The sequence below is a fragment of the Puma concolor genome, chromosome B3, assembly GCF_028749965.1.
Source record: "Puma concolor isolate L17-30 chromosome B3, mPumCon1.1.hap2, whole genome shotgun sequence".
NCBI lineage: Eukaryota > Metazoa > Chordata > Mammalia > Carnivora > Felidae > Puma > Puma concolor.
In genome coordinates this window covers 1,344,672-1,352,008 of record NC_141672.1, presented here as the reverse complement: position 1 = coordinate 1,352,008, position 7,337 = coordinate 1,344,672, and the positions used below count along the sequence as shown (strand labels likewise).

Genomic DNA, 7,337 nt, shown 5'->3' with positions numbered 1-7,337 from the left:
TCCCTCTCTCTCTGCCCCTCGCCCGTTCATGCTCTGTCTCTCTCTGTCCCAAAAATAAATAAACGTTGAAAAAAAAAAATTAAAAATTTTCCTTCAGCACTTTAAAGTTCTCACCCCTTGCCTTCTGCTTTGGTTGTTTTTCATGGAAAGTTTTGATGTTGTTATTAACCTTGTTCCTGTCTTCATGTTTTTTTTCTTTGCTGCTTTTAGGATTTTCCTCGGTTTTCAGGAATTTTATTTTGATGTGTCTTGATTGAATTTTCTTTAGTTTTATTCTTCTTGGGGCACTTTGGTATCCTTAGATCTGTTGATAATTTACATCAAATTCTGAAAATATTTTCCTTGATTCCAGTTATACATTATATTTACATACACATATGTGTGTATGCATGTGGAGATACATGTATACACACATATGTATGTATATGTTAGACTGCTCCTATTGTCTGTTACATTACAGGCACTTGGATTTTGTTTTTGGAGACATACATTATTCTGTGCTAAATTTTGGATGGTTTTTATTACTCTTCTTCAAGTTCACTCATGTTTTAATATGCAGTGTTAATCTTATTACCCGTATTTTTCATTTCACGTATTGTATTGTAATTTTTAAACTCCTGGAAGTTCAAAATACAGAACAGTGCTAATAAGATTCTTTTTGTGTTACATAAAAGTATTGTGTGTTTTATTCAACACAGGCAAGTTGTGAGTGGACCATAGCCAGAGGTCACTCACTGGTCACCTGGGCTGCAACATCATGCCCTTGGCCACTGCCCAAGGGATTTCTCAATTGCCTCCTTAAAATGGAAAGATTTCCTGGAGTAGAGAACCAAGGAAGTATTAAGGACTCCTGACTATTTAAATTAATTGAGCAGAGGTGGTAAGTGACTTTACCTGCGGGGTGGTGTTAAAAAAATGCAACACATGAAGAAAGACAGTGAGTCCTTGGGGGAGGCATACACTCATAGGGAATAAAATCACACACCAGACTAATGGAGGACATATACTCCCATGCATGGGCTCAGGAGCTGGTCCCTATGCTGTGTAGTCCTGAGCACCCTCTGGTGTCTTGAGTGACCCCCCGCCATGTGACTGACCTGAGCAACTGCTGGTGACCTGAGCGTCCCATGGTGGATCCTGAGCGCCCCCTTGTGTCCTTAGCTCTCCCTGGTGACCCAAGTGCCCTTTGGTGACCTGACCATGCGCTGGTGTACCCAGCGCCCCCTGGTGACCTGAGAACCCCCTCATGACCTGAGGTGCCCTGCAGCCCAGCACCTCCTGTTTCCCTGCAGGGGGGGGTTGTGTCTGGGCTCACAATGTCCACTAGCTGTGTCTCTTGCACAATAATATATGGCCATATCCTTAGTGGTCACTGAGCTCAGCTGCAGGGAGAGCTGGTTCCTGGATGTGTCAGCAGTGATGGAGATGCGGCCCTGTGTCTCCGTCTCTCTGTCTCTGTCATCTCTGCATCTCTTTATCAGTTTAACAAATGCTTTTAGTTTTATCTACTGTGCTGAAACTTTCCTTTTAGTAACCAACCAGTATATTTTAGAGAATGTTTTGTCCACCTTATTACAAAATTTTGTTATTATTTTACTGCAGGGTGGGTTTTAAATATGGATGCACGATTTTTGGAATTGAAGATTGTTATCACTATCACAGTGTTTCATAAATGGTGTTTCCCCTGGGGTATGGGATTCATGTATTGAATTATTATACCACAGGAATGGGAGTTTTCATTAAAAGGGTCCATTGCTCTTTTGGGGATATAGCTATACCAAAGCACATGCAATTGCCCACGTTAAAGTAGCTTTCTCCCCACATGTCTGATAACATTTAAACTCATATTCTCGGGGTGCCTGGGTGGCTCAGATGGTTGAGCGTCCGACTTCGGCTCAGGTCATGATCTCACAGTCCGTGAGTTCGAGCCCCGCGTGGGGCTCTGTGCTGACAGCCCTAATTCGGATTCTGTGTTTCCCTCTCTCTTTGACACTCCCATGTTCATGCTCTGTCTCTCTCTGTTTCAAAAATAAATAAATGTCAAAAAAATAAAAAATAAAAAATAAAATCATATTCTCTCTAATACTTTGAATTATAGGAAGAGAAATGGATCATTATTTCAAATTAAGTTTTCTCAGAATTACCATAAACATTATGTAAGCTTTTCATATGTGTACCAGCATTTTGTATTCAGTGTCTTGTGGGTTTCTTATTAACAACATGTGGCCACATTTTTGCTTATTCTTCTAGATATTATACTTCTTAATTCCTTTCCATTGTGAGGAACCCAGCCAAGGGGAGGATTCTCCTTCCTGTACCATACACACTGGAATGGCTGGCGGAATACTATAACATTTGAAACAAAAAATGAGCTTGGACGTAAGAGTCCAAGCTCTTGTCAGCATCCAGAAATAGACTAAAACTAAAGAGCATTTGAACTGAGGATGAAATCAGAATATCCCCCTGCATTTCCAAAGTGGCTTTCATGCACCCAGGATGGGAACAGCCACACAGCTTGTGAGGCTGGACTTAGGTGGGATGCTGTAATTCATTCAGACCAAGAAGCCAGGTGGGAGACGCCCACTCCCTGGAAGCAGTTGTGGACATAGTGGTAACCCAGACACTGAGCCCCTGCCGTCCGCGAAGTGGTCTGAGTGTTTCACTCGCCAGGTTGGAGCTCAGAAATTACCCTCGCGGAATGTCAGAGAGGCAAGTGGACCCCAGGAGGAAGGAGCAAGATGCCACCCTATACAATGTGCCCTGGCCAGGGGTGAGGGCTCCTGTGATGATGTCTTGTAGTTAGAAGCCATATCATACACCAAGGAAAGAAGGGCTGTGGGCAATCTGAGGACCAATAAGGGAAGGTAACCCTGTAGAGATGGCAGAACATTTCAAGTATAATTTTCTAACATTATAAAATGGATAATATCTGTGGGTTTCAGTTAGTGCCGGCGTTTCTATTTCCGATGAGCTACCAGGGGTCTGACCAAGAACGTGTCGGAGAAAGAAGTAAGGGGAGACACAGCACTGATGCGCTGACCTCTCGGAGCACTTCCCACACAGTGTGAAAAATGGCATCATCTACATGGTCCAAACATCACACTGGGACTGAAACAGAAGAGAATGCAAGCAAGCAAGAAAGGGAGGTCCCCATAGGACCAGAGTGCCAGGAAGAGAAAGCTCCAGATACTGACAGTGGGGACCTCACTCCTGCTCTGCCCCTGTTTCTGGGCTGGTCCCTGTGGTAAGGGGCCCGAAGCACCCCCTGATGTCCCTAGTTCCCCTGGTAGGTCCTGTGCGCCCTCTTGTGGATCCTGAGCGCCCCTGCAGCCCGGCCCCTCCAGGTCCCTGCACCAAGGTTTGTGACTGAGCTCACACTGACTTTCCCTCACTGTGCTTCTTGCACAGTAATACACGGCCGTGTCCTCGGTGGTCATGGAGCTCAGCTGCAGGGAGAACTGGTTTTGGGCTGTGTCAGCAGTGATGGAGATGCGGCCCTGGAAAGCCGGGTTGTAGCTGGTGCTACCTGTCCAGTACCCGAGCCACTCCAACCCTCTCCCAGGGCGCTGGCGGATCCAGTTCCAGTAGTAACTGCTGGTAACGGAGCCTCCGGAGACAACGCAGGTGAGAGAGAGGGATTGTGAAGGCTTCACCAGTCCTGGGCCGGACTCCCGAAGTGTAAGTTGAGATAGGACACCTGGGGGGTAAGGAGAGTCATGGTGAGTCTGTCTCATCCCACAGAAAGGCCCTAGTCGATCCCAGAGCCCCCAGATCCTCACCCAGGGGAGCTGCCAGCAGGCAGAGGAGGGACCACAGCATCTGCATTTCTGTCTTCTGGATGGAGACCCAACACACTGGCCTTGGCCTGTGATGCGGGTCTTTTCTGGGAGCACCTCAGGTGATTTGCATGTGGGTCCTGTGGAGCAGGGGAGGCATTAAAAATGCTGAACCCGGGTGACTGTCGCCAGTTCCTGGTGTCCTGGTGTTGGGTGGTGTGGGGACCCACTGAGGCTGGTCCTAGTGATCTGGGCTCCAGTTCTGCCTGTGCTGATTTCTGGCCCTGTTTGCTTGAGAGGGTTAGTGTTGCAGTTGATGAAAATTTGGAAACCTTACCAAGTTTCTCTTATATTCTATTGTCAGGCTGTGCAACTGTGGACTAAGTTTCAAGCTCCAGGGCTAACTGTTCACAGAAACGGAGGATGAGGCAGTGGTCCAGAGTCCAGGCCCTTGACTGCCTGCCTGGTTTGGGTCATTCTCCTTCTCCATTCAGATATGGGGTCCTGGAAATGATTGTAATGGATAGGATCTCCAGTGCTCCATCTGTAGGAGGGGGCATTAGGAGATATACTCCAGAATTTACATAAGAAAAGGAGCTCATCCATATGAGGAGCAGGGCAGAAGGATTGGTGGCTGTGTCTGGACTCAGGTCATGAAGTTTCCCTGAAGGTGGAGAGGAGACACCCCACTGGAAAGGAGGTCTAGTAGACCTCTGCGTGTGGACATTGGCATTCCCATTCTATTTCCACTCTAGAGGGTCAAGAGAGTTGGCAGTCAGGCCATTACCTGCCAGGAGTAAAATGAATATCTATTCAGGTGAGAAACATGATATTTAATTTAAAAGTTATAACTTTGCCTGAAAAGTGGGGTCCCCAGTTACAAAGCCAACTTCCTTCAAGATATCTCTATAAGCCACAATATACAAAGATTCTTTAGTCAGAATTCTTGTGAGTCATTCCTAAATATGAACACTCTGCTATAAGTAGTAGAAGAGATCTCCAAAACAACTACACAGAGAAGAAGAAAAGGAAACAAAGACTTGGGCAGGAAATCTGCACAGAGAATGGAAGAGGGAAATAAACAATCTATGTAATACATTATCTGAGGTGGAAAAATACGTTAATAAAATGAAGGTATGAATTCAACCAATATGAGTAGAATGCTGTTAAAAGGGTGAATGCATATAGGAATGAAAAAACCACCTGGGAGTTTCTAATAAAGTTGAAATTATGTTTTAGGCTTAGAAGACCAAGTTGATATAATACCGGAGAACAACGAGAATTTCTATAGAAAGAGCAACACGATTAGTAAATACTCCATTGTGTTGATGTCCCACATTTTCTTTATTCATGCTCATATTAAGGACATTATGAATGAAGCTGCCATAAACATTCATGTGCAGACTTTAATGTGGGTATTAGTTCCAATTTACTCCCATAGATAAGTAAGAAGACATTTGCTGGTTTGTGTCCTAAGTTTGGTTCAGATCTGTAAGAAACTGCCAACATGTCTTCCAAAGTACTTATACCATTTTGGAGTTCCACTAGCAATGAGTTAGCTTCTTTTCCATCTACATATATATATTCCTTGGTGAGGTGTCTGTTCAGATCTTTTCTCCATTTTTACACTGGGTTGGTTTCTTATGGTCAAATTGAAGAATTCCCTGCATATTTTTTTTCAAATTTTTATTTAAATTCTAGTTAGCTAACATATAGTGTAATATTGGTTTCAGGAGTAGAATGTAGTGATTTGTCACTTACATGTAATGCTCATTATAACAAGTGCCCTCCTTAATACCCATCACCCATCTAGCCCATCCCCCACCCACCTCCCCTCTAGTAACCATCAGTGTGTTCTCTATAGCTAAGAATCTGTTTCTTGGTTTTCCTTTCTCTTTTTTCCCAATGTGATTGTTTTTTTTTTTCTTAAATTTCACACATGAATGAAATTATATGGTATTTGTCTTTCTCTGATTGAGATATTTTTCTTAGCATTATACTCTCTAGCTCTATCCACATCACTGTAAATGGTAAGATTTCATTCTTTTTTATGGCTGAGTAATATTCCCTTATATATATAATATTCCATTATATATGTGTATATATATATATGTATATATACACACACATATATATCTATGTCTCACATCTTCTTTATCCATTCATCAGTTTATGGACACTTGGACTTTTTCCTTAATTTGGCTACTGTCGATAGCGCTGCTATAAACATTGGGGTGCATGTGCTCCTTCACATCTGTATTTTTGTTTCCTTTGAGTAAAAACTTAGAAGTACAATTGCTGTATCAGAGAGTAGTTCTATTTTTAACTTTCTGAGAACCTCCATACTGTTTTCCAGAGTGGCTGCACCAGTTTGCACTCCCACCAACAGTGCAAGTGGGTTTCCCTTTCTTTGCATCCTTGCTGACGCCTGATATTTCCTGATTTGTTAATTTTGTCCATTCTGACAGGTGTGAGGTGGTATCTCACTGTGGTTTTGATTTATATTTCCCTGATTATGAGTGATGTTGAGCATTTTTTTCATGTGTCTGTTAGCCATCTGGATGTCTTCTTTGGAAAAGTGTGTATTCATGTCTTCTCCCCATTTCTTCCCTGGATTATTTGCTTTTTGAGCATTGAGTTTGATAAGTTCTTTATAGATTTCGGATACTAACCCTTTATCATATATGTCATTTGCAAATATCTTCTCCCATTCTGTAGGTTGCCTTTTAGTTTCCTTGATTGTTTCTTTCACTGTGCAAAAATGTTTTTATCTTGATGAGGTCCCAGTAGTTCATTTTTGCTTTTGTTTCCCTTGCCTCAGGAGACATGTCTAGTAAGAAGCTACTAAGGCTGATGTCAATGAGGTTGCTGCCTGTGTCCTTTTCTAGGATTTTGATGGTTTATTATCTCACATTTAGGTCTTTTATACATTTTGAACTTATTTTGTGTATATTGTAAGAAAGTGGTCCAGTTTCATTCTTCTGCATGTTGCTGTACAGTTTTCCCAACCCCATTTGTTGAAAAGACTGTCTCTGTTCCATTAGATATTTCCTGCTTTGTTGAAGATTAGTTGACTGTATAGTTGCAGGTCCATTTCTGGATTTTCTATTCTGTTTCATTCATCTATGTGTCTGTTTTTGTGCCAGTACCATACTGTGTTGATGATTACAGCTTTGTAGTATAGCTTGAAGTCTGGGATTGTGATGCCTCCAGCTTTGGTTTTCTTTTTCAGGATTTCTTTGGCTATTTGGGGTCTTTCATTGTTCCATAAAACTTTTAGGACTGTTTGTTCTAGCTCTGTGAAAAATACTCAAACATCTACTCAAAGAGCAGTATTAAAGGCCACTATTATGGGTTTACAACAATTTCCTAACCAACCTATTAATATTGTAGTAGATTCTCTTTTTTTTTTAGTTGTCCTTTCGTTTATTTATTTATTTATTTTTTATTTTTTATTTTTTTAAATTTTTTTTTCAACATTTATTTATTTTTGGGACAGAGAGAGACAGAGCATGAACGGGGGAGGGGCAGAGAGAGAGGGAGACACAGAATCGGAAACAG

The 7,337-nt window shown here is 42.2% G+C and overlaps 1 long non-coding RNA gene across 1 annotated transcript; it reads right to left on the bottom strand.

Annotated features, from left to right (window-relative positions):
• Window positions 1–3,423: 3,423 nt before the first annotated feature.
• LOC112855919 (uncharacterized) lies at window positions 3,424–4,286 on the bottom strand. The gene is made up of 2 exons (XR_015251787.1): window positions 3,780–4,286; window positions 3,424–3,697 (listed from the first exon to the last, which is right to left on the bottom strand). It is a non-coding gene; the product is annotated as an uncharacterized LOC112855919 (long non-coding RNA).
• Between the last annotated feature and the right edge of the window lie 3,051 nt (window positions 4,287–7,337).